This window comes from Dendrobates tinctorius, unplaced genomic scaffold (genome assembly GCF_039654945.1).
Source record: "Dendrobates tinctorius isolate UK_male_01 unplaced genomic scaffold, ASM3965494v1 ptg000272l, whole genome shotgun sequence".
Taxonomy (NCBI): domain Eukaryota; kingdom Metazoa; phylum Chordata; class Amphibia; order Anura; family Dendrobatidae; genus Dendrobates; species Dendrobates tinctorius.
In genome coordinates, this window is record NW_027361939.1 from 11,648,583 (window position 1) to 11,673,559 (window position 24,977).

General features: G+C 40.0%; 24 non-coding genes across 24 annotated transcripts; 1 reads left to right on the forward strand and 23 right to left on the reverse strand.

The window, feature by feature from the left end:
• Window positions 1-808: 808 nt before the first annotated feature.
• Window positions 809-881, reverse strand: TRNAR-CCU (transfer RNA arginine (anticodon CCU)). The gene has a single exon. It is a non-coding gene; the product is annotated as a tRNA-Arg (tRNA).
• A 121-nt stretch (window positions 882-1,002) lies between these two features.
• TRNAI-UAU (transfer RNA isoleucine (anticodon UAU)) lies at window positions 1,003-1,095 on the reverse strand. The gene is given in 2 exon segments: window positions 1,003-1,038; window positions 1,058-1,095. It is a non-coding gene; the product is annotated as a tRNA-Ile (tRNA).
• Window positions 1,096-1,982: 887 nt separating this feature from the next.
• Window positions 1,983-2,055, reverse strand: TRNAR-CCU (transfer RNA arginine (anticodon CCU)). The gene has a single exon. It is a non-coding gene; the product is annotated as a tRNA-Arg (tRNA).
• A 121-nt stretch (window positions 2,056-2,176) lies between these two features.
• Window positions 2,177-2,269, reverse strand: TRNAI-UAU (transfer RNA isoleucine (anticodon UAU)). The gene is given in 2 exon segments: window positions 2,177-2,212; window positions 2,232-2,269. It is a non-coding gene; the product is annotated as a tRNA-Ile (tRNA).
• Window positions 2,270-3,156: 887 nt separating this feature from the next.
• On the reverse strand, window positions 3,157-3,229 carry TRNAR-CCU (transfer RNA arginine (anticodon CCU)). Its single transcript has one exon. It is a non-coding gene; the product is annotated as a tRNA-Arg (tRNA).
• A 3,905-nt stretch (window positions 3,230-7,134) lies between these two features.
• TRNAR-CCU (transfer RNA arginine (anticodon CCU)) lies at window positions 7,135-7,207 on the reverse strand. Its single transcript has one exon. It is a non-coding gene; the product is annotated as a tRNA-Arg (tRNA).
• Window positions 7,208-7,328: 121 nt separating this feature from the next.
• TRNAI-UAU (transfer RNA isoleucine (anticodon UAU)) lies at window positions 7,329-7,421 on the reverse strand. Its single transcript is given in 2 exon segments — window positions 7,329-7,364; window positions 7,384-7,421. It is a non-coding gene; the product is annotated as a tRNA-Ile (tRNA).
• An 887-nt stretch (window positions 7,422-8,308) lies between these two features.
• TRNAR-CCU (transfer RNA arginine (anticodon CCU)) lies at window positions 8,309-8,381 on the reverse strand. Its single transcript has one exon. It is a non-coding gene; the product is annotated as a tRNA-Arg (tRNA).
• A 1,105-nt stretch (window positions 8,382-9,486) lies between these two features.
• On the reverse strand, window positions 9,487-9,559 carry TRNAR-CCU (transfer RNA arginine (anticodon CCU)). Its single transcript has one exon. It is a non-coding gene; the product is annotated as a tRNA-Arg (tRNA).
• Window positions 9,560-10,665: 1,106 nt separating this feature from the next.
• TRNAR-CCU (transfer RNA arginine (anticodon CCU)) lies at window positions 10,666-10,738 on the reverse strand. Its single transcript has one exon. It is a non-coding gene; the product is annotated as a tRNA-Arg (tRNA).
• Window positions 10,739-12,312: 1,574 nt separating this feature from the next.
• On the forward strand, window positions 12,313-12,384 carry TRNAE-CUC (transfer RNA glutamic acid (anticodon CUC)). Its single transcript has one exon. It is a non-coding gene; the product is annotated as a tRNA-Glu (tRNA).
• A 335-nt stretch (window positions 12,385-12,719) lies between these two features.
• On the reverse strand, window positions 12,720-12,792 carry TRNAM-CAU (transfer RNA methionine (anticodon CAU)). The gene has a single exon. It is a non-coding gene; the product is annotated as a tRNA-Met (tRNA).
• A 759-nt stretch (window positions 12,793-13,551) lies between these two features.
• TRNAY-AUA (transfer RNA tyrosine (anticodon AUA)) lies at window positions 13,552-13,638 on the reverse strand. Its single transcript has one exon. It is a non-coding gene; the product is annotated as a tRNA-Tyr (tRNA).
• Window positions 13,639-14,526: 888 nt separating this feature from the next.
• Window positions 14,527-14,599, reverse strand: TRNAR-CCU (transfer RNA arginine (anticodon CCU)). Its single transcript has one exon. It is a non-coding gene; the product is annotated as a tRNA-Arg (tRNA).
• A 1,093-nt stretch (window positions 14,600-15,692) lies between these two features.
• On the reverse strand, window positions 15,693-15,765 carry TRNAR-CCU (transfer RNA arginine (anticodon CCU)). The gene has a single exon. It is a non-coding gene; the product is annotated as a tRNA-Arg (tRNA).
• A 1,106-nt stretch (window positions 15,766-16,871) lies between these two features.
• TRNAR-CCU (transfer RNA arginine (anticodon CCU)) lies at window positions 16,872-16,944 on the reverse strand. Its single transcript has one exon. It is a non-coding gene; the product is annotated as a tRNA-Arg (tRNA).
• Window positions 16,945-17,985: 1,041 nt separating this feature from the next.
• TRNAR-CCU (transfer RNA arginine (anticodon CCU)) lies at window positions 17,986-18,058 on the reverse strand. Its single transcript has one exon. It is a non-coding gene; the product is annotated as a tRNA-Arg (tRNA).
• Window positions 18,059-18,184: 126 nt separating this feature from the next.
• TRNAI-UAU (transfer RNA isoleucine (anticodon UAU)) lies at window positions 18,185-18,277 on the reverse strand. The gene is given in 2 exon segments: window positions 18,185-18,220; window positions 18,240-18,277. It is a non-coding gene; the product is annotated as a tRNA-Ile (tRNA).
• A 1,080-nt stretch (window positions 18,278-19,357) lies between these two features.
• Window positions 19,358-19,450, reverse strand: TRNAI-UAU (transfer RNA isoleucine (anticodon UAU)). Its single transcript is given in 2 exon segments — window positions 19,358-19,393; window positions 19,413-19,450. It is a non-coding gene; the product is annotated as a tRNA-Ile (tRNA).
• An 894-nt stretch (window positions 19,451-20,344) lies between these two features.
• Window positions 20,345-20,417, reverse strand: TRNAR-CCU (transfer RNA arginine (anticodon CCU)). Its single transcript has one exon. It is a non-coding gene; the product is annotated as a tRNA-Arg (tRNA).
• A 1,107-nt stretch (window positions 20,418-21,524) lies between these two features.
• Window positions 21,525-21,597, reverse strand: TRNAR-CCU (transfer RNA arginine (anticodon CCU)). Its single transcript has one exon. It is a non-coding gene; the product is annotated as a tRNA-Arg (tRNA).
• Window positions 21,598-21,723: 126 nt separating this feature from the next.
• TRNAI-UAU (transfer RNA isoleucine (anticodon UAU)) lies at window positions 21,724-21,816 on the reverse strand. Its single transcript is given in 2 exon segments — window positions 21,724-21,759; window positions 21,779-21,816. It is a non-coding gene; the product is annotated as a tRNA-Ile (tRNA).
• A 2,065-nt stretch (window positions 21,817-23,881) lies between these two features.
• TRNAR-CCU (transfer RNA arginine (anticodon CCU)) lies at window positions 23,882-23,954 on the reverse strand. Its single transcript has one exon. It is a non-coding gene; the product is annotated as a tRNA-Arg (tRNA).
• Window positions 23,955-24,080: 126 nt separating this feature from the next.
• On the reverse strand, window positions 24,081-24,173 carry TRNAI-UAU (transfer RNA isoleucine (anticodon UAU)). Its single transcript is given in 2 exon segments — window positions 24,081-24,116; window positions 24,136-24,173. It is a non-coding gene; the product is annotated as a tRNA-Ile (tRNA).
• Window positions 24,174-24,977: the final 804 nt, after the last annotated feature.

Sequence of the window (24,977 nt, forward strand, 5' to 3'; positions counted from 1 at the left end):
TTTTTTTTCCTCAGCTTTGGGCGGGGGGTTATAATAATGTTTGACAATATGTATTCTACCATATCGCAATCTTTCTTAAAAATGAGAAATTTGTGCGCTGGGTCTTTTTAGACTCAAACATCCTGGGATTTTTTCAGGAAATGCGCTCGTACATTTGCTGCAATGAACACACGTTGACGCTATAGTTTGGATTGAAGCATCTAATGAGGGTTTGCCAAAATTCTTCTGAATTCAGGGGCAAAAGGGTCATCTGTGACATCACCTTTTGTGATTCCTAGATCCTGTATTAACAGCTGCGTACAGAGGTGTTGTCAGTCTTTGTAACCCTACCTCTGACATTAAGGTGAAACTGCTCGAGAACGACAGGATGTACGAGTCCAAAATAGCTCCAGTGGCCAGGGTGAAAATTCAAAGATTACTCATTTTGTTTTTTAATAAAGAACATGATATGGAAAACCATTGTCAAAAATGTTCCAAAAATGGTTCACTTTTTTCACTTATTCTTTTATATTTTGAGATTTGCAAACATTGTGTGGTTGAAAGCATATCCATATCTTAGAAAATATACTCTGTGGTATTCGGGGCATTAGTGAAGATGAAAACAATTAAGATGCTAGGCTTTTCCGCCACACAAAATTCGATACTGTTGCGTGTTAACACTTCTCTCAGTACATAGAAAGGATCGCTCTAAATGGCAGAGGTTTGCAAGAACTAAGTCACGAGAAAACAAGACAATCGTCCAGTAGAACAGTTTTCACCTGCACCATCAACATTCCATGAGATGCTGTTGGAAAAGGAAATCCACAAGCACCCTAGATGGGACTCGAACCCACAATCCCTGGCTTAGGAGGCCAGTGCCTTATCCATTAGGCCACTTGGGCTGGATAGGAACGGCAAAAAATCAAAAAAAATTTTTTTCCTCATAAGAGTGAAGCAATCGCCACCAAATCATGAACCGATTCAACTACTTCAGTAGTCAAAAATACTAAAGAAAGACAAGAATGCTCCAGGTGAGGGTCTAACTCACAACCTCGGCATTGCTCAACAGTTACTGCTTTATAAGTACCGCGCGCTGACCGATTGCGCCACTGGAGCCATGCGGGTACGGATGGAAAGGATAAATTCTCCAAAAAAAAGAGACATTTGAAAGGGGATTGTTCTTCAGGAAATTAACTATTGCTTACAACAGGTTTGGGCGGGGGGTTATAATAATGTTTGACAATATGTATTCTACCATATCGCAATCTTTCTTAAAAATGAGAAATTTGTGCGCTGGGTCTTTTTAGACTCAAACATCCTGGGATTTTTTCAGGAAATGCGCTCGTACATTTGCTGCAATGAACACACGTTGACGTTATAGTTTGCATTGAAGCATCTAATGAGGGTTTGCCAAAATTCTTCTGAATTCAGGGGCAAAAGGGTCATCTGTGACATCACCTTTTGTGATTCCTAGATCCTGTATTAACAGCTGCGTACAGAGGTGTTGTCAGTCTTTGTAACCCTACCTCTGACATTAAGGTGAAACTGCTCGAGAACGACAGGATGTACGAGTCCAAAATAGCTCCAGTGGCCAGGGTGAAAATTGAAAGATTACTCATTTTGTTTTTTAATAAAGAACATGATATGGAAAACCATTGTCAAAAATGTTCCAAAAATGGTTCACTTTTTTCACTTATTCTTTTATATTTTGAGATTTGCAAACATTGTGTGGTTGAAAGCATATCCATATCTTAGAAAATATACTCTGTGGTATTCGGGGCATTAGTGAAGATGAAAACAATTAAGATGCTAGGCTTTTCCGCCACACAAAGTCGATAGTGTTGCGTGTTAACACTTCTCTCAGTACATAGAAAGGATCGCTCTAAATGGCAGAGGTTTGCAAGAACTAAGTCACGAGAAAACAAGACAATCGTCCAGTAGAACAGTTTTCACCTGCACCATCAACATTCCATGAGATGCTGTTGGAAAAGGAAATCCACAAGCACCCTAGATGGGACTCGAACCCACAATCCCTGGCTTAGGAGGCCAGTGCCTTATCCATTAGGCCACTTGGGCTGGATAGCAACGGTAAAAAATCAAAAAAAAATTTTTTCCTCATAAGAGTGAAGCAATCGCCACCAAATCATGAACCGATTCAACTACTTCAGTAGTCAAAAATACTAAAGAAAGACAAGAATGCTCCAGGTGAGGGTCGAACTCACAACCTCGGCATTGCTCAACAGTTACTGCTTTATAAGTACCACGCGCTGACCGATTGCGCCACTGGAGCCATGCGGGTACGGATGGAAAGGATAAATTCTCCAAAAAAAAGAGACATTTGAAAGGGGATTGTTCTTCAGGAAATTAACTATTGCTTACAACAGGTTTGGGCGGGGGGTTATAATAATGTTTGACAATATGTATTCTACCATATCGCAATCTTTCTTAAAAATGAGAAATTTGTGCGCTGGGTCTTTTTAGACTCAAACATCCTGGGATTTTTTCAGGAAATGCGCTCGTACATTTGCTGCAATGAACACACGTTGACGTTATAGTTTGCATTGAAGCATCTAATGAGGGTTTGCCAAAATTCTTCTGAATTCAGGGGCAAAAGGGTCATCTGTGACATCACCTTTTGTGATTCCTAGATCCTGTATTAACAGCTGCGTACAGAGGTGTTGTCAGTCTTTGTAACCCTACCTCTGACATTAAGGTGAAACTGCTCGAGAATGACAGGATGTACGAGTCCAAAATAGCTCCAGTGGCCAGGGTGAAAATTGAAAGATTACTCATTTTGTTTTTTAATAAAGAACATGATATGGAAAACCATTGTCAAAAATGTTCCAAAAATGGTTCACTTTTTTCACTTATTCTTTTATATTTTGAGATTTGCAAACATTGTGTGGTTGAAAGCATATCCATATCTTAGAAAATATACTCTGTGGTATTCGGGGCATTAGTGAAGATGAAAACAATTAAGATGCTAGGCTTTTCCGCCACACAAAGTCGATACTGTTGCGTGTTAACACTTCTCTCAGTACATAGAAAGGATCGCTCTAAATGGCAGAGGTTTGCAAGAACTAAGTCACGAGAAAACAAGACAATCGTCCAGTAGAAGAGTTTTCACCTGCACCATCAACATTCCATTAGATACTGTTGGAAAGGGAAATCCACAAGCACCCCAGATGGGACTCGAACCCACAATCGCTGGCTTAGGAGGCCAGTGCCTTATCCATTAGGCCACTGGGGCTGGATAGCAAAGGTAAAAAATCAAAAAATTTTTTTTTCCTCATAAGAGTGAAGCAATCGCCACCAAATCATGAACCGATTCAACTACTTCAGTAGTCAAAAATACTAAAGAAAGACAAGAAAAGAATGCTCCAGGTGAGGGTTGAACTCACAACCTCGACGTTGCTCAACAGTTACTGCTTTATAAATACGGCTCGCTGACCGATTGAGCCACTGGAACCATGCGGGTACGTATGGAAAGGATAAATTCTCCAAAAAAAAGAGACATTTGAAAGGGGATTGTTCTTCAGGAAATTAACTATTGCTTACAACAGGTTTGGGCGGGGGGTTATAATAATGTTTGACAATATGTATTCTACCATATCGCAATCTTTCTTAAGAATGAGAAATTTGTGCGCTCGGTCTTTTTAGACTCAAACATCCTGGGATTTTTTCAGGAAATGCGCTCGTACATTTGCTGCAATGAACACACGTTGGCGCTATAGTTTGCATTGAAGCATCTAATGAGGGTTTGCCAAAATTCTTCTGAACTCAGGGGCAAAAGGGTCATCTGTGACATCACCTTTTGTGATTCCTAGATCCTGTGTTAACAGCTGCGTACAGAGGTGTTGTCAGTCTTTGTAACCCTACCTCTGACATTAAGGTGAAACTGCTCGAGAACGACAGGATGTACGAGTCCAAAATAGCTCCAGTGGCCAGGGTGAAAATTGAAAGATTACTCATTTTGTTTTTTAATAAAGAACATGATATGGAAAACCATTGTCAAAAAAGTTCCAAAAATGGTTCACTTTTTTCACTTATTCTTTTATATTTTGAGATTTGCAAACATTGTGTGGTTGAAAGCATATCCATATCTTAGAAAATATACTCTGTGGTATTCGGGGCATTAGTGAAGATGAAAACAATTAAGATGCTAGGCTTTTCCGCCACACAAAGTCGATACTGTTGCGTGTTAACACTTCTCTCAGTACATAGAAAGGATCGCTCTAAATGGCAGAGGTTTGCAAGAACTAAGTCACGAGAAAACAAGACAATCGTCCAGTAGAACAGTTTTCACCTGCACCATCAACATTCCATGAGATGCTGTTGGAAAGGGAAATCCACAAGCACCCCAGATGGGACGCGAACCCACAATCCCTATCTTAGGAGGCCAGTGCCTTATCCATTAGGCCACTGGGGCTGGATAGCAAAGGTAAAAAATCAAAAAAAATTTTTTTCCTCATAAGAGTGAAGCAATCACCACCAAATCATGAACCGATTCAACTACTTCAGTAGTCAAAAATACTAAAGAAAGACAAGAAAAGAATGCTCCAGGTGAGGGTCGAACTCACAACCTCGACATTGCTCAACAGTTACTGCTTTATAAGTAGCGCGCTGACCGATTGCACCACTGGAGCCATGCGGGTACGGATGGAAAGGATAAATTCTCCAAAAAAAAGAGACATTTGAAAGGGGATTGTTCTTCAGGAAATTAACTATTGCTTACAACAGGTTTGGGCGGGGGGTTATAATAATGTTTGACAATATGTATTCTACCATATCGCAATCTTTCTTAAAAATGAGAAATTTGTGCGCTGGGTCTTTTTAGACTCAAACATCCTGGGATTTTTTCAGGAAATGCGCTCGTACATTTGCTGCAATGAACACACGTTGACGCTATAGTTTGCATTGAAGCATCTAATGAGGGTTTGCCAAAATTCTTCTGAATTCAGGGGCAAAAGGGTCATCTGTGACATCACCTTTTGTGATTCCTAGATCATAGAATCATAGAATCATAGAATCGTAGATTTGGAAGGGACCTCCTGGGCCATCTGGTCCAACCCCCTGCTCAAAGCAGGATTCGCTAAATCATCCCAGTCAGATGTCTGTCCAGCCTCTGTTTGAAGACTTCCATTGAAGGAGAACTCACCAATTCTCGTGGCAGCCTGTTCCACTCATTGATCACTCTATCTGTCAAAAAGTTTTTTCTAATATCTAATCTGTGTCTCTTCCCATTCAGTTTCATCCCATTGCTTCTAGTCTTTCCTTGTGCAAATGAGAATAAAGTTGATCCTTCTACAATGTGACAGCCCTTTAGATATTTGTAGACAGCTATTAAGTCTCCTCTCAGTCTTCTCTTTTGCAAACTAAACATTCCCAAATCCTGCAACCTTTCCTCATAAGACAGGGTTTGCAGACCGGTCACCATTCTGGTCGCTCTTTTCTGAACTTGCTCCAGTTTGTTGATGTCTTTTTTAAAATGTGGTGCCCAAAACTGGACACAATATTCCAGATGAGGTCTGACCAAAGAGGAGTAGAGGGAAATAATGACTTCACGTGATCTAGACTGTATGCTTCTGTTAATACATCCTAGAATTGCATTTGCCTTTTTTGCTGCTGCATCACACTGTTGACTCATATTCAATCTGTGATCTATTAGTATACCCAAGTCTTTTTCACATGTGCTGTCACTTAGCCCTATTCCTCCCATTCTATATATGCTTTTTTCATTTTTATTGCCCAGATGTAGTACTTTGCATTTCTCCCTGTTAAAAACCATTCTGTTAGTTGCTGCCCACTTCTCCAGTTTATTTAAATCTTTTTGAATCCTCTCTCTCTCTTCTCTAGTATTAGCTATCCCTCCTAGCTTTGTGTCATCAGCAAATTTAATCAGTTTACCCTCAATTCCTTCATCTAAATCGTTGATAAAGATGTTGAACAATACAGGGCCCAGGACAGAGCCCTGTGGTACCCCACTTGAGACATTCTTCCAACTGGATGTGCAGCCATTTACGACCACTCTTTGGGTCCGATCACTAAGCCAGTTATGAATCCACCTAACAGTTGCCTTGTCCATTCCATACTTAGTCATTTTTTCAATAAGGATTGTATGAGAGACTTTGTCAAATGCTTTGCTGAAGTCAAGATATATTATATCTACAGCATTTCCTTGATCCACCCAATCAGTGATACCGTCATAGAAGGAAATTAAGTTAGTCTGACATGACTTATTAGTTAGAAACCCATGCTGACTCTGTTTAATCACTTCATTCTTATCCAGGTATTGACATACATGTTGTTTAACAATTTGTTCAAAGATCTTTCCTGGTATAGAAGTCAGACTCACCGGCCTATAGTTGCCTGGGTCCACCTTCTTCCCCTTTTTGAAGATAGGAACAACATTTGCTCTTCTCCAGTCTTCTGGCACTTCTCCTGTTCTCCAAGAATTTTCAAAGATTATGGAGAGGGGTTCAAAAATTTCTTCTGTTATCTCCTTCAGTACTCTGGGGTGTAATTCATCTGGACCTGGAGACTTGAATTCATTTAGGTTAACTAAGTGTTTCCTCACTATCTTTCTGTTTATAGATATCCTGGATTCTTCTATTCCCTTAATTAACATCCTGTATTAACAGCTGCGTACAGAGGTGTTGTCAGTCTTTGTAACCCTACCTCTGACATTAAGGTGAAACTGCTCGAGAACGACAGGATGTACGAGTCCAAAATAGCTCCAGTGGCCAGGGTGAAAATTGAAAGATTACTCATTTTGTTTTTTAATAAAGAACATGATATGGAAAACCATTGTCAAAAATGTTCCAAAAATGGTTCACTTTTTTCACTTATTCTTTTATATTTTGAGATTTGCAAACATTGTGTGGTTGAAAGCATATAAATATCTTAGAAAATATACTCTGTGGTATTCGGGGCATTAGTGAAGATGAAAACAATTAAGATGCTAGGCTTTTCTGCCACACAAAGTCGATACTGTTGCGTGTTAACACTGCTCTCAGTACATAGAAAGGATCGCTCTAAATGGCAGAGGTTTGCAAGAACTAAGTCACGAGAAAACAAGACAATCGTCCAGTAGAACAGTTTTCACCTGCACCATCAACATTCCATGAGATGCTGTTGGAAAGGGAAATCCACAAGCACCCCAGATGGGACTCGAACCCACAATCGCTGGCTTAGGAGGCCAGTGCCTTATCCATTAGGCCACTGGGGCTGGATAGCAACGGTAAAAAATCCAAAAAAAATTTTTTCCTCATAAGAGTGAAGCAATCGCCACCAAATCATGAACCGATTCAACTACTTCAGTAGTCAAAAATACTAAAGAAAGACAAGAATGCTCCAGGTGAGGGTCGAACTCACAACCTCGGCATTGCTCAACAGTTACTGCTTTATAAGTACCGCGCGCTGACCGATTGCGCCACTGGAGCCATGCGGGTACGGATGGAAAGGATAAATTCTCCAAAAAAAAGAGACATTTGAAAGGGGATTGTTCTTCAGGAAATTAACTATTGCTTACAACAGGTTTGGGCGGGGGGTTATAATAATGTTTGACAATATGTATTCTACCATATCGCAATCTTTCTTAAAAATGAGAAATTTGTGCGCTGGGTCTTTTTAGACTCAAACATCCTGGGATTTTTTCAGGAAATGCGCTCGTACATTTGCTGCAATGAACACACGTTGACGCTATAGTTTGCATTGAAGCATCTAATGAGGGTTTGCCAAAATTCTTCTGAATTCAGGGGCAAAAGGGTCATCTGTGACATCACCTTTTGTGATTCCTAGATCCTGTATTAACAGCTGCGTACAGAGGTGTTGTCAGTCTTTGTAACCCTACCTCTGACATTAAGGTGAAACTGCTCGAGAACGACAGGATGTACGAGTCCAAAATAGCTCCAGTGGCCAGGGTGAAAATTGAAAGATTACTCATTTTGTTTTTTAATAAAGAACATGATATGGAAAACCATTGTCAAAAATGTTCCAAAAATGGTTCACTTTTTTCACTTATTCTTTTATATTTTGAGATTTGCAAACATTGTGTGGTTGAAAGCATATCCATATCTTAGAAAATATACTCTGTGGTATTCGGGGCATTAGTGAAGATGAAAACAATTAAGATGCTAGGCTTTTCCGCCACACAAAGTCGATACTGCTGCGTGTTAACACTTGTCTCAGTACATAGAAAGGATCGCTCTAAATGGCAGAGGTTTGCAAGAACTAAGTCACGAGAAAACAAGACAATCGTCCAGTAGAACAGTTTTCACCTGCACCATCAACATTCCATGAGATGCTGTTGGAAAGGGAAATCCACAAGCACCCCAGATGGGACTCGAACCCACAATCCCTGGCTTAGGAGGCCAGTGCATTATCCATTAGGCCACTGGGGCTGGTTAGCAAAGTTAAAAAATCAAAAAAAATTTTTTCCTCATAAGAGTGAAGCAATCGCCACCAAATCATGAACCGATTCAACTACTTCAGTAGTCAAAAATACTAAAGAAAGACAAGAAAAGAATGCTCGAGGTGAGGGTCGAACTCACAACCTCTGCATTGCTCAACAGTTACTGCTTTATAAGCACCGCACGCTGACCGATTGCGCCACTGGAGCCATGCGGGTACGGATGGAAAGGATAAATTCTCCAAAAAAAAGAGACATTTGAAAGGGGATTGTTCTTCAGGAAATTAACTATTGCTTACAACAGGTTTGGGTGGGGGGTTATAATAATGTTTGACAATATGTTTTCTATAATATCGCAATCTTTCTTAAAAATGAGAAATTTGTGCGCTGGGTCTTTTTAGACTCAAACATCCTGGGATTTTTTCAGGAAATGCGCTCGTACATTTGCTGCAATGAACACACGTTGACGCTATAGTTTGCATTGAAGCATCTAATGAGGGTTTGCCAAAATTCTTCTGAATTCAGGGGCAAAAGGGTCATCTGTGACATCACCTTTTGTGATTCCTAGATCCTGTATTAACAGCTGCGTACAGAGTTGTTGTCAGTCTTTGTAACCCTACCTCTGACATTAAGGTGAAACTGCTCGAGAACGACAGGATGTACGAGTCCAAAATAGCTCCAGTGGCCAGGGTGAAAATTGAAAGATTACTCATTTTGTTTTTTAATAAAGAACATGATATGGAAAACCATTGTCAAAAATGTTCCAAAAATGGTTCACTTTTTTCACTTATTCTTTTATATTTTGAGATTTGCAAACATTGTGTGGTTGAAAGCATATCCATATCTTAGAAAATATACTCTGTGGTATTCGGGGCATTAGTGAAGATGAAAACAATTAAGATGCTAGGCTTTTCCGCCACACAAAGTCGATACTGTTGCGTGTTAACACTTCTCTCAGTACATAGAAAGGATCGCTCTAAATGGCAGAGGTTTGCAAGAACTAAGTCACGAGAAAACAAGACAATCGTCCAGTAGAACAGTTTTCACCTGCACCATCAACATTCCATGAGATGCTGTTGGAAAGGGAAATCCACAAGCACCCCAGATGGGACTCGAACCCACAATCCCTGGCTTAGGAGGCCAGTGCCTTATCCATTAGGCCACTGGGGCTGGATAGCAAAGGTTAAAAATCAAAAAACATTTTTTTCCTCATAAGAGTGAAGCAATCGCCACCAAATCATGAACCGTTTCAACTACTTCAGTAGTCAAAAATACTAAAGAAAGACAAGAAAAGAATGCTCCAGGTGAGGGTCGAATTCACAACCTCGACATTGCTCAACAGTTACTGCTTTATAAGTACGGCGCGCTGACCGATTGCGCCACTGGAGCCATGCGGGTACGGATGGAAAGGATAAATTCTCCAAAAAAAAGAGACATTTGAAAGGGGATTGTTCTTCAGGAAATTAACTATTGCTTACAACAGGTTTGGGTGGGGGGCTATAATAATGTTTGACAATATGTATTCTACCATATCGCAATCTTTCTTAAAAATGAGAAATTTGTGCGCTGGGTCTTTTTAGACTCAAACATCCTGGGATTTTTTCAGGAAATGCGCTCGTACATTTGCTGCAATGAACACACGTTGACGCTATAGTTTGCATTGAAGCATCTAATGAGGGTTTGCCAAAATTCTTCTGAATTCAGGGGCAAAAGGGTCATCTGTGACATCACCTTTTGTGATTCCTAGATCCTGTATTAACAGCTGCTTACAGAGGTGTTGTCAGTCTTTGTAACCCTACCTCTGACATTAATGTGAAACTGCTCGAGAACGACAGGATGTACGAGTCCAAAATAGCTCCAGTGGCCAGGGTGAAAATTCAAAGATTACTCATTTTGTTTTTTAATAAAGAACATGATATGGAAAACCATTGTCAAAAATGTTCCAAAAATGGTTCACTTTTTTCACTTATTCTTTTATATTTTGAGATTTGCAAACATTGTGTGGTTGAAAGCATATCCATATCTTAGAAAATATACTCTGTGGTATTCAGGGCATTAGTGAAGATGAAAACAATTAAGATGCTAGGCTTTTCCGCCACACAAAGTCGATACTGTTGCGTGTTAACACTTCTCTCAGTACATAGAAAGGATCGCTCTAAATGGCAGAGGTTTGCAAGAACTAAGTCACGAGAAAACAAGACAATCGTCCAGTAGAACAGTTTTCACCTGCACCATCAACATTCCATGCGATGCTGTTGGAAAGGGAAATCCACAAGCACCCCAGATGGGACTCGACCCCACACTCCCTGGCTTAGGAGGCCAGTGCCTTATCCATTAGGCCACTGGGGCTGGATAGCAAAGGTAAAAAATCAAAAAAAAAATTTTTCCTCATAAGAGTGAAGCAATCGCCACCAAATAATGAACCGATTCAACTACTTCAGTAGTCAAAAATACTAAAGAAAGACAAGAAAAGAATGCTCCAGGTGAGGGTTGAACTCACAACCTCGACATTGCTCAACAGTTACTGCTTTATAAGTACGGCTCGCTGACCGATTGAGCCACTGAAGCCATGCGAGTACGTATGGAAAGGATAAATTCTCCAAAAAAAAGAGACATTTGAAAGGGGATTGTTCTTCAGGAAATTAACTATTGCTTACAACAGGTTTGGGCGGGGGGTTATAATAATGTTTGACAATATGTATTCTACCATATCGCAATCTTTCTTAAGAATGAGAAATTTGTGCGCTGTGTCTTTTTAGACTCAAACATCCTGGGATTTTTTCAGGAAATGCGCTCGTACATTTGCTGCAATGAACACACGTTGGCGCTATAGTTTGCATTGAAGCATCTAATGAGGGTTTGCCAAAATTCTTCTGAATTCAGGGGCAAAAGGGTCATCTGTGACATCACCTTTTGTGATTCCTAGATCCTGTATTAACAGCTGCGTACAGAGGTGTTGTCAGTCTTTGTAACCCTACCTCTGACATTAAGGTGAAACTGCTCGAGAACGACAGGATGTACGAGTCCAAAATAGCTCCAGTGGCCAGGGTGAAAATTGAAAGATTACTCATTTTGTTTTTTAATAAAGAACATGATATGGAAAACCATTGTCAAAAATGTTCCAAAAATGCTGAACATCAGGGTATTTGTGGCTCTTACTGACCTTTAGCACAAGATTTCATTTTGTTTCATAGCTTAAACCATTCTCAACTACACCTTATTACTCCAAAGCATCAAGGGACTCAACAATCCATGGGTTCTGTCTGTCACTAAGGCTCCTGTTTCCTTTCGAATCGGAAACGTTTCAGTGAGAAAGTTCTGAGTGGGTGACACAATATCCCAAGAAAAGGGGGGAGAATAGTTCCACGTGTGAGGAAAAAACCTCATGAACTTCAGATTACCAACTGACGTGCTAAGTACCATGCTCATGTGGCAACTTTTTTCTTTTGTGATGTAAAAGCTATTTAATCAAAGCAAAAACTTCTTTTTTTTTTTTTTTTAAATTTATCTGCTGCTTAGTGTATAACTTGTCCCACGTGGAAAAGTGGATAGGACCTAGTATCCCTGGTCGACTGGTTTACTTCCTGCTATGGGAGTGACACTCCTTTGGAACTAGTACACACATTCGAAAGCTGCCCCGTGCCTTGTACGTGAAAACAGTTTAGGAACTAAATTGGTTATGTTTTGGTACTGAATCGGAAAAATCTGTGGCCCTGTAGCCAAGATGGAGACAGAATCGATTGAGAAAATGAGGGACCAGTACCCCGTCTAAGAATCGAACGTTCATCTTTCAGCTTATGAGACTGATTTGCTTACAACTGTGTTAACGAGGCAAGCTGCGCAAATAGAACTGCAGAAGTTGCTTGTACCAAGTAGAAAACTTATTTTTTTTCACATTGTCACTGATACGACAGCACATCTCTTCCCATATGGTCTAGCGGTTAGGATTCCTGGTTCTCACCCAGGCAGCCTGGGTTCAACTCCCGGTATGGGAATGTACTTTTTCTGTACTGCCACCAACATTCAAAGACAAAGGTGTTTTTCAGACAAAAGTATTTCAGGTAGAATTTGTTTTAAGCTGTCGAAAATTCTGAACGCCATCTTTTGGTCCGTTCGTTGTGATGAACTTTGGCACAAGATTTAATTTGGTTTCATAGCTCAAATCAATCTCAACTAGCCCCTTTTACAGCAAACGTGTCAAGAGAATCAACAACCCATGTGTCCTGTCTGTCATTTGGGTTCGCAAATTCTTACTTATCAGAAACGTGTTAGAACTGAACGGGAAAGTTCTAAGTTTTTGACAAAATCTCTTCGGAAAAGAGGAGCCCGCTGCCCCGTGTGAGGATCGAACTCACGACCTTCAGAATATGAGACTGACGCGCTACCTACTGCGCTAACGAGGAAATCTGTGACATCACCTTTTGTGATTCCTAGATCCTGTGTTAACAGCTGCGTACAGAGGTCTTGTCAGTCTTTGTAACCCTACCTCTGACATTAAGGTGAAAATGCTCGAGAACGACAGGATGTACGAGTCCAAAATAGCTCCAGTGGCCAGGGTGAAAATTGAAAGATTACTCATTTTGTTTTTTAATAAAGAACATGATATGGAAAACCATTGTCAAAAATGTTCCAAAAATGGTTCACTTTTTTCACTTATTCTTTTATATTTTGAGATTTGCAAACATTGTGTGGTTGAAAGCATATCCATATCTTAGAAAATATACTCTGTGGTATTCGGGGCATTAATGAAGATGAAAACAATTAAGATGCTAGGCTTTTCCGCCACACAAAGTCGATACTGTTGTGTGTTAACACTTCTCTCAGTACATAGAAAGGATCGCTCTAAATGGCAGAGGTTTGCAAGAACTAAGTCACGAGAAAACAAGACAATCGTCCAGTAGAACAGTCTTCACCTGCACCATCAACATTCCATGAGATGCTGTTGGAAATTGAAATCCACAAGCACCCCAGATGGCACTCAAACCCACAATCCCTGGCTTAGGAGGCCAGTGCCTTATCCATTAGGCCACTGGGGCTGGATAGCAAAAGTAAAAAATCAAAAAAATTTTTTTTCCTCATAAGAGTGAAGCAATCGCCACCAAATCATGAACAGATTCAACAACTTCAGTAGTCAAAAATACTAAAGAAAGACAAGAAAAGAATGCTCCAGGTGAGGGTCGAACTCACAACATTGCTCAACAGTTACTGCTTTATAAGCACCGCGCGCTGACCGATTGCGCCACTGGAGCCATGCGGGTACGGATGGAAAGGATAAATTCTCCAAAAAAAAGAGACATTTGAAAGGGGATTGTTCTTCAGGAAATTAACTATTGCTTACAACAGGTTTGGGCGGGGGGTTATAATAATGTTTGACAATATGTATTCTACCATATCGCAATCTTTCTTAAAAATGAGAAATTTGTGCGCTGGGTCTTTTTAGACTCAAACATCCTGGGATTTTTTCAGGAAATGCGCTCGTACAATTGCTGCAATGAACACACGTTGACGCTATAGTTTGCATTGAAGCATCTAATGAGGGTTTGCCAAAATTCTTCTGAATTCAGGGGCAAAAGGGTCATCTGTGACATCACCTTTTGTGATTCCTAGATCCTGTGTTAACAGCTGCGTACAGAGGTGTTGTCAGTCTTTGTAACCCTACCTCTGACATTAAGGTGAAACTGCTCGAGAACGACAGGATGTACGAGTCCAAAATAGCTCCAGTGGCCAGGGTGAAAATTGAAAGATTACTCATTTTGTTTTTTAATAAAGAACATGATATGGAAAACCATTGTCAAAAATGTTCCAAAAATGGTTCACTTTTTTCACTTATTCTTTTATATTTTGAGATTTGCAAACATTGTGTGGTTGAAAGCATATCCATATCTTAGAAAATATACTCTGTGGTATTCGGGGCATTAATGAAGATGAAAACAATTAAGATGCTAGGCTTTTCCTGCCACACAAAGTCGATACTGTTGCGTGTTAACACTTCTCTCAGTACATAGAAAGGATCACTCTAAATGGCAGAGGTTTACAAGAACTAAGTCACGAGAAAACAAGACAATCGTCCAGTAGAACAGTTTTCACCTGCATCATCAACATTCCATGAGATGCTGTTGGAAAGGGAAATCCACAAGCACCCCAGATGGGACGCGAACCCACAATCCCTGGCTTAGGAGGCCAGTGCCTTATCCATTAGGCCACAGGGGCTGGATAGCAAAGGTAAAAAATCAAAAAATTTTTTTTCCTCATAAGAGTGAAGCAATCGCCACCAAATCATGAACCGATTCAACTACTTCAGTAGTCAAAAATACTAAAGAAAGACAAGAAAAGAATGATCCAGGTGAGGGTCGAACTCACAACATTGCTCAACAGTTACTGCTTTATAAGCACCGCGTGCTGACCGATTGCGCCACTGGAGCCATGCGGGTACGGATGGAAAGGATAAATTCTCCAAAAATAAAGAGACATTTGAAAGGGGATTGTTCTTCAGGAAATTAACTATTGCTTACAACAGGTTTGGGCGGGGGGTTATAATAATGTTTGACAATATGTATTCTACCATATCGCAATCTTTCTTAAAAATGAGAAATTTGTGCACTGGGTCTTTTTAGACTCAAACATCCTGGGATTTTTTCAGGAAATGCGCTCGTACAATTGCTGCAATGAACACACGTTGACGCTATAGTTTGCATTGAAGCATCTAATGAGGGTTTGCCAAAATTCTTCTGAATTCAGGGGCAAAAGGGTCATCTGTGACATCACCATTTGTGATTCCTAGATCCTGTGTTAACAGCTGCGCACAGAGGTGTTGTCAGTCTTTGTAACCCTACCTCTGACATTAAGGTGAAACTGCTCGAGAACGACAGGATGTACGAGTCCAAAATAGCTCCAGTGGCCAGGGTGAAAATTGAAAGATTACTCATTTTGTTTTTTAATAAAGAACATGATATGGAAAACCATTGTCAAAAATGTTCCAAAAATGGTTCACTTTTTTCACTTATATTTTGAGATTTGCAAACATTGTGTGGTTGAAAGCATATCCATATCTTAGAAAATATACTCTGTGGTATTCGGGGCATTAATGAAGATGAAAACAATTAAGATGCTAGGCTTTTCCTGCTACACAAAGTCGATACTGTTGCGTGTTAACACTTCTCTCAGTACATAGAAAGGATCGCTCTAAATGGCAGAGGTTTGCAAGTACTAAGTCACGAGAAAACAAGACAATCGTCCAGTAGAACAGTTTTCACCTGCACCATCAACATTCCATGAGATGCTGTTGGAAAGGGAAATCCACAAGCACCCCAGATGGGACTTGAACCCACAATCCCTGGCTTAGGAGGCCAGTGCCTTATCCATTAGGCCACTGGGGCTGGATAGCAAAGTTAAAAATTCAAAAAATTTTTTTTTCCTCATAAGAGTGAAGCAATCGCCAACAAATCATGAACCGATTCAACTACTTCAGTAGTCAAAAATACTAAAGAAAGACAAGAAAAGAATGCTCCAGGCGAGGGTCGAACTCACAACCTCGGCATTGCTCAACAGTTAATGCTTTATAAGTACCGTGCGCTGACAGATTGCGCCTCTGGAGCCATGTGGGTACGAATGGAAAGGATAGATTCTCCAAAAAAAAGAGACATTTGAAAGGGGATTGTTCTTCAGGAAATTAACTATTGCTTACAACAGGTTTGGGCGGGGGGTTATAATAATGTTTGACAATATGTATTCTACCATATCGCAATCTTTCTTAAAAATGAGAAATTTGTGCGCTGGGTCTTTTTAGACTCAAACATCCTGGGATTTTTTCAGGAAATGCGCTCGTACATTTGCTGCAATGAACACACGTTGACGCTATAGTTTGCATTGAAGCATCTAATGAGGGATTGCCAAAATTCTTCTGAATTCAGGGGCAAAAGGGTCATCTGTGACATCACCTTTTGTGATTCCTAGATCCTGTGTTAACAGCTGCGTACAGAGGTGTTGTCAGTCTTTGTAACCCTACCTCTGACATTAAGGTGAAACTGCTCGAGAACGACAGGATGTACGAGTCCAAAATAGCTCCAGTGGTCAGGGTGAAAATTGAAAGATTACTCATTTTGTTTTTTAATAAAGAACATGATATGGAAAACCATTGTCAAAAATGTTCCAAAAATGGTTCACTTTTTTCACTTATTCTTTTATATTTTGAGATTTGCAAACATTGTGTGGTTGAAAGCATATCCATATCTTAGAAAATATACTCTGTGGTATTCGGGGCATTAATGAAGATGAAAACAATTAAGATGCTAGGCTTTTCCGCCACACAAAGTCGATACTGTTGCGTGTTAACACTTCTCTCAGTACATAGAAAGAATCGCTCTAAATGGCATAGGTTTGCAAGAACTAAGTCACGAGAAAACAAGACAATCGTCCAGTAGAACAGTTTTCACCTGCACCAACAACATTGCATGAGATGCTGTTAGAAAGGGAAATCCACAAGCACCCCAGATGGGACTCGAACCCACAATCCCTGGCTTAGGAGACCAGTGCCTTATCCATTAGGCCACTGGGGCTGGATAGCAAAGGTAAAAAATCAAAAAAAAATTTTTTCCTCATAAGAGTGATGCAATCGCCAAAGAAAGACAAGAAAAGAATGCTTGAGGTGAGGGTCGAACTCATAACCTCGGCATTGCTCAACAGTTACTGCTTTATAAGCGCCGCGCTCTGACCGATTGCGCCACTGGAGGCATGCAGGTACGGATGGAAAGGATAAATTCTCCAAAAAAAAGAGACATTTGAAAGGGGATTGTTCTTCAGGAAATTAACTATTGCTTACAACAGGTTTGGGCGGGGGGTTATAATAATGTTTGACAATATGTATTCTACCATATCGCAATCTTTCTTAAAAATGAGAAATTTGTGCGCTGGGTCGTTTTAGACTCAAACATCCTGGGATTTTTTCAGGAAATGCGCTCGTACATTTGCTGCAATGAACACACGTTGACGCTATAGTTTGCATTGAAGCATCTAATGAGGGTTTGCCAAAATTCTTCTGAATTCAGGGGCAAAAGGGTCATCTGTGACATCACCTCTTGTGATTTCTAGATCCTGTGTTAACAGCTGCGTACAGAGGTGTTGTCAGTCTTTGTAACCCTACCTCTGACATTAAGGTTAAACTGCTCGAGAACGACAGGATGTACGAGTCCAAAATAGCTCCAGTGGCCAGGGTGAAAATTGAAAGATTACTCATTTTGTTTTTTAATAAAGAACATGATATGGAAAACCATTGTCAAAAATGTTTCAAAAATGGTTCACTTTTTTCACTTATTCTTTTATATTTTGAGATTTGCAAACATTGTGTGGTTGAAAGCATATCCATATCTTAGAAAATATACTCTGTGGTATTCGGGGCATTAATGAAGATGAAAACAATTAAGATGCTAGGCTTTTCCGCCACACAAAGTCGATACTGTTGCGTGTTAACACTTCTCTCAGTACATAGAAAGGATCGCAAGAACTAAGTAACGAGAAAACAAGACAATCGTCCAGTAGAACAGTTTTCATCTGCACCATCAACATTCCATGAGATGCTGTTGGAAAGGGAAATCCACAAGCACCCCAGATGGGACTCGAACCCACAATCCCTGGCTTAGGAGGCCAGTGCCTTATCCATTAGGCCACTGGGGCTGGATAGCAAAGGTAAAAAATCAAAAAATTTTTTTTTCCTCATAAGAGTGAAGCAATCGCCACCAAATCATGAACCGATTCAACTACTTCAGTAGTCAAAAATACTAAAGAAAGACAAGAAAAAAATGCTCCAGGTGAGAGTCGAACTCACAACCTCAGCATTGCTCAACAGTTACTGCATTATAAGTACCGCGCGCTGACCGATTGCGCCACTGGAGACATGAAGGTATGGATGGAAAGGATAAATTCTCCAAAAAAAGAGACATTTGAAAGGGGATTGTTCTTCAGGAAATTAACTATTGCTTACAACAGGTTTGGGCGGGGGGTTATAATAATGTTTGACAATATGTATTCTACCATATCGCAATCTTTCTTAAAAATGAGAAATTTGTGCGCTGGGTCTTTTTAGACTCAAACATCCTGGGATTTTTTCAGGAAATGCGCTCGTACATTTGCTGCAATGAACACACGTTGACGCTATAGTTTGCATTGAAGCATCTAATGAGGGTTTGCCAAAATTCTTCTGAATTCAGGGGCAAAAGGGTCATCTGTGACATCACCTTTTGTGATTCCTAGATCCTGTGTTAACAGCTGCGTACAGAGGTGTTGTCAGTCTTTGTAACCCTACCTCTGACATTAAGGTGAAACTGCTCGAGAACGACAGGATGTACGAGTCCAAAAAAGCTCCAGTGGCCAGGGTGAAAATTGAAAGATTACTCATTTTGTTTTTTAATAAAGAACATGATATGGAAAACCATTGTCAAAAATGTTCCAAAAATGGTTCACTTTTTTCACTTATTCTTTTATATTTTGAGATTTGCAAACATTGTGTGGTTGAAAGCATATCCATATCTTAGAAAATATACTCTGTGGTATTCGGGGCATTAATGAAGATGAAAACAATTAAGATGCTAGGCTTTTCCGCCACACAAAGTCGATATTGTTGCGTGTTAACACTTCTCTCAGTACATAGAAAGGATCGCTCTAAATGGCAGAGGTTTGCAAGAACTAAGTCACGAGAAAACAAGACTATCGTCGAGTAGAACAGTTTTCACCTGCATCATCAACATTCCATGAGAAGCTGTTGGAAAGGGAAATCCACAAGCACCCCAGATGGGACTCGAACCCACAATCCCTGGCTGAGGAGGGCAGTGCCTTATCCATTTGGCTACTGGGGATGGAAAGCAAAGGTAAAAAATCCAAAAAATTTTTTTTCCTCATAAGAGTGAAGCAATCGCCACCAAATCATGAACCGATTCAACTACTTCAGTAGTCAAAAATACTAAAGAAAGACAAGAAAGTTTCAGGTGAGGGTTGAACTCACAACCTCGGCATTGCTCAACAGTTACTGCTTTATAAGTACCGCGCGCTGACCAATTGCGCCACTGGAGCCAAGCGTGCACAGATGGAAAGGATAAATTCTCCAAAAAAAAGAGACATTTGAAAGGGGATTGTTCTTCAGGAAATTAACTATTGCTTACAACAGGTTTGGGCGGGGGGTTATAATAATGTTTGACAATATGTATTCTACCATATCGCAATCTTTCTTAAAAATGTGAAATTTGTGCGCTGGGTCTTTTTAGACTCAAACATCCTGGGATTTTTTCAGGAAATGCGCTCGTACATTTGCTGCAATGAACACACGTTGACGCTATAGTTTGCATTGAAGCATCTAATGAGGGTTTGCCAAAATTCTTCTGAATTCAGGGGCAAAAGGGTCATCTGTGACATCACCTCTTTTGATTCCTAGATCCTGTGTTAACAGCTGCGTACAGAGGTGTTGTCAGTCTTTGTAACCCTACCTCTGACATTAAGGTGAAACTGCTCGAGAACGACAGGATGTACGAGTCCAAAATAGCTCCAGTGGCCAGGGTGAAAATTGAAAGATTACTCATTTTGTTTTTTAATAAAGAACATGATATGGAAAACCATTGTCAAAAATGTTCCAAAAATGGTTCACTTTTTTCACTTATTCTTTTATATTTTGAGATTTGCAAACATTGTGTGGTTGAAAGCATATCCATTATCCATATCTTAGAAAATATACTCTGTGGTATTCGGGGCATTAATGAAGATGAAAACAATTAAGACGCTAGGCTTTTCCACCACACAAAGTCGATACTGTTGCGTGTTAACACTTCTCTCAGTACATAGAAAGGATCGCTCTAAATGGCAGAGGTTTGCAAGAACTAAGTCACGAGAATAAAAGACAATCGTCCAGTAGAACAGTTTTCACCTGCACCATCAACATTCCATGAGATGCTGTTGGAAAGGGAAATCCACAAGCACCCCAGATGGGACTCGAAACCACAATCCCTGGCTTAGGAGGCCAGTGCCTTATCCATTAGGCCACTGGGGCTGGATAGCAAAGGTAAAAAATCAAAAAAATTATTTTTCCTCATAAGAGTGAAGCAATCGCCACCAAATCATGAACCGATTCAACTACTTCAGTAGTAAAAAATACTAAAGAAAGACAATAAAAGAAAGCTCCAGGTGAGGGTCGAACTCACAACCTCGGCATTGCGCAACAGATACTGCTTTATAAGTACCGCGCTCTGATCGATTGCTCCACTGGAGCCATGCGGGTATGAATGGAAAGGATAAATTCTCCAAAAAAAAAGAGACATTTGAAAGGGGATTGTTCTTCAGGAAATTAACTATTGCTTACAACAGGTTTGGGCGGGGGGTTATAATAATGTTTGACAATATGTATTCTACCATATCGCAATCTTTCTTAAAAATGAGAAATTTGTGCGCTGGGTCTTTTTAGACTCAAACATCCTGGGATTTTTTCAGGAAATGCGCTCGTACATTTGCTGCAATGAACACACGTTGACGCTATAGTTTGCATTGAAGCATCTAATGAGGGTTTGCCAAAATTCTTCTGAATTCAGGGGCAAAAGGGTCATCTGTGACATCACCTTTTGTGATTTCTAGATCCTGTGTTAACAGCTGCATACAGAGGTGTTGTCAGTCTTTGTAACCCTACCTCTGACATTAAGGTGAAACTGCTCGAGAACGACAGGATGTACGAGTCCAAAATAGCTCCAGTGGCCAGGGTGAAAATTGAAAGATTACTCATTTTGTTTTTTAATAAAGAACATGATATGGAAAACCATTGTCAAAAATGTTCCAAAAATGGTTCACTTTTTTCACTTATTCTTTTATATTTTGAGATTTGCAAACATTGTGTGGTTGAAAGCATATCCATATCTTAGAAAATATACTCTGTGGTATTCGGGGCATTAATGAAGATGAAAACAATTAAGATGCTAGGCTTTTCCGCCACACAAAGTCGATACTGTTGCGTGTTAACACTTCTCTCAGTACATAGAAAGGATCGCTCTAAATGGCAGAGGTTTACAAGAACTAAGTCACGAGAAAACAAGACAATCGTCCAGTAGAACAGTTTTCACCTGCATCATCAAAATTCCATGAGATGCTGTTGGAAAGGGAAATCCACAAGCACCCCAGATGGGACTCGAACCCACAATCGCTGGCTTAGGAGGACAGTGCCTTATCCATTAGGCCACTGGGGCTGGATAGCAAAGGTAAAAAATCAAAAAAATTTTTTTTCCTCATAAGAGTGAAGCAATCGCCACCAAATCATGAACCGATTCAACTACTTCAGTAGTCAAAAATACTAAAGAAAGACAAGAAAAGAATGCTCCAGGTGAGGGTTGAATTCACAACCTCGGCATTGCTCAACAGTTACGGCTTTATAAGTACCGCGCGCTGACCGATTGCGCCACTGGAGCCATGCGGGTACGGATGGAAAGGATAAATTCTCCAAAAAAAAGAGACATTTGAAAGGGGATTGTTTTTCAGGAAATTAACTATTGCTTAGAACAGGTTTGGGCGGGGAGTTATAATAATGTTTGACAATATGTATTCTACCATATCGCAATCTTTCTTAAAAATGAGAAATTTGTGCGCTGGGTCTTTTTAGACTCAAACATCCTGGGATTTTTTCAGGAAATGCGCTCGTACATTTGCTGCAATGAACACACGTTGACGCTATAGTTTGCATTGAAGCATCTAATGAGGGTTTGCCAAAATTCTTCTGAATTCAGGGGCAAAAGGGTCATCTGTGACATCACCTTTTGTAATTCCTAGATCCTGTGTTAACATCTGCGTACAGAGGTGTTGTCAGTCTTTGTAACCCTACCTCTGACATTAAGGTGAAACTTCTCGAGAACGACAGGATGTACTAGTCCAAAATAGCTCCAGTGGCCAGGGTGAAAATTGAAAGATTACTCATTTTGTTTTTTAATAAAGAACATGATATGGAAAACCATTGTCAAAAATGTTCCAAAAATGGTTCACTTTTTTCACTTATTCTTTTATATTTTGAGATTTGCAAACATTGTGTGGTTGAAAGCATATCCATATCTTAGAAAATATACTCTGGTATTCGGGGCATTAATGAAGATGAAAACAATTAAGATGCTAGGCTTTTCCGCCACACAAAGTCGATACTGTTGCGTGTTAACACTTCTCTCAGTACATAGAAAGGATCGCTCTAAATGGCAGAGGTTTACAAGAACTAAGTCACGAGAAAACAAGACAATCGTCCAGTAGAACAGTGTTCACCTGCATCATGAACATTCCATGAGATGCTGTTGGAAAGGGAAATCCACAAGCACCAACAGATGGGACTCGAACCCACAATCCCTGGCTTAGGAGGCAAGTGCCTTATCCATTAGGCCACTGGGGCTGGATAGCAAAGGTAAAAAATCAAAAAAATTTTTTTTCCTCATAAGAGTGAAGCAATCGCCACCAAATCATGAACCGATTCAACTACTTCAGTAGTCAAAAATACTAAAGAAAGACAAGAAAAGAATGCTCCAGGTGAGGGTCAAATTCACAACCTCTGCATTGCTCAACAGTTACTGCTTTATAAGTACCGCACGCTGACCAATTGCGCCACTGGAGCCATGTGGGTACGGATGGAAAGGATAAATTCTCCAAAAAAAAGAGACATTTGAAAGGGGATTGTTCTTCAGGAAATTAACTATTGCTTACAACAGGTTTGGGCGGGGGGTTATAATAATGTTTGACAATATGTATTCTACCATATCGCAATCTTTCTTAAAAATGAGAAATTTGTGCGCTGGGTCTTTTTAGACTCAAACATCCTGGGATTTTTTCAGGAAATGTGCTCGTACATTTGCTGCAATGAACACACATTGACGCTATAGTTTGCATTGAAGCATCTAATGAGGGTTTGCCATAATTCTTCTGAATTCAGGGGCAAAAGGGTCATCTGTGACATCACCTTTTGTGATTCCTAGATCCTGTGTTAACATCTGCGTACAGAGGTGTTGTCAGTCTTTGTAACCCTACCTCTGACATTAAGGTGAAACTTCTCGAGAACGACAGGATGTACGAGTCCAAAATATCTCCAGTGGCCAGGGTGAAAATTGAAAGATTACTCATTTTGTTTTTTAATAAAGAACATGATATGGAAAACCATTGTCAAAAATGTTCCAAAAATGGTTCACTTTTTTCACTTATTCTTTTACATTTTGAGATTTGCAAACATTGTGTGGTTGAAATCATATCCATATCTTAGAAAATATACTCTGTGGTATTTGGGGAATTAATGTAGATGAAAACAATTAAGATGCTAGGCTTTTCCGCCACACAAAGTCGATACTGTTGCATGTTAACACTTCTCTCAGTACATAGAAAGGATCGCTCTAAATGGTAGAGGTTTGCAACAACTAAGTCACGAGAAAACAAGACAATCGTCCAGTAGAACAGTTTTCACCTGCATCATCAACATTCCATGAGATGCTGTTGGAAAGGGAAATCCACAAGCACCCCAGATGGGACTCGAACCCACAATCGCTGGCTTAGGAGGACAGTGCCTTATCCATTAGGCCACTGGGGCTGGATAGCAAAGGTAAAAAATCAAAAAAATTTTTTTTCCTCATAAGAGTGAAGCAATCGCCACCAAATCATGAACCGATTCAACTACTTCAGTAGTCAAAAATACTGAAGAAAGACAAGAAAAGAATGCTCCAGGTGAGGGTTGAATTCACAACCTCGGCATTGCTCAACAGTTACGGCTTTATAAGTACCGCGCGCTGACCGATTGCGCCACTGGAGCCATGCGGGTACGGATGGAAAGGATAAATTCTCCAAAAAAAAAGAGACATTTGAAAGGGGATTGTTCTTCAGGAAATTAACTATTGCTTACAACAGGTTTGGGCGGGGGGTTATAATAATGTTTGACAATATGTATTCTACCATATCGCAATCTTTCTTAAAAATGAGAAATTTGTGCGCTGGGTCTTTTTAGACTCAAACATCCTGGGATTTTTTCAGGAAATGCGCTCGTACATTTGCTGCAATGAACACACGTTGACTCTATAGTTTGCATTGAAGCATCTAATGAGGGTTTGCCAAAATTCTTCTGAATTCAGGGGCAAAAGGGTCATCTGTGACATCACCTTTTGTGATTCCTAGATCCTGTGTTAACAGCTGCGTACAGAGGTGTTGTCAGTCTTTGTAACCCTACCTCTGACATTAAGGTGAAACTGCTCGAGAATGACAGGATGTACGAGTCCAAAATAGCTCCAGTGGCCAGGGTGAAAATTGAAAGATTACTCATTTTGTTTTTTAATAAAGAACATGATATGGAAAACCATTGTCAAAAATGTCCCAAAAATGGTTCACTTTTTTCACTTATTCTTTTATACTTTGAGATTTGCAAACATTGTGTGGTTGAAAGCATATCCATATCTTAGAAAATATACTCTGTGGTATTCGGGGCATTAGTGAAGATGAAAACAATTAAGATGCTAGGCTTTTCCGCCACACAAAGTCGATACTGTTGCGTGTTAACACTTCTCTCAGTACATAGAAAGGATCGCTCTAAATGGCAGAGGTTTGCAAGAACTAAGTCACGAGA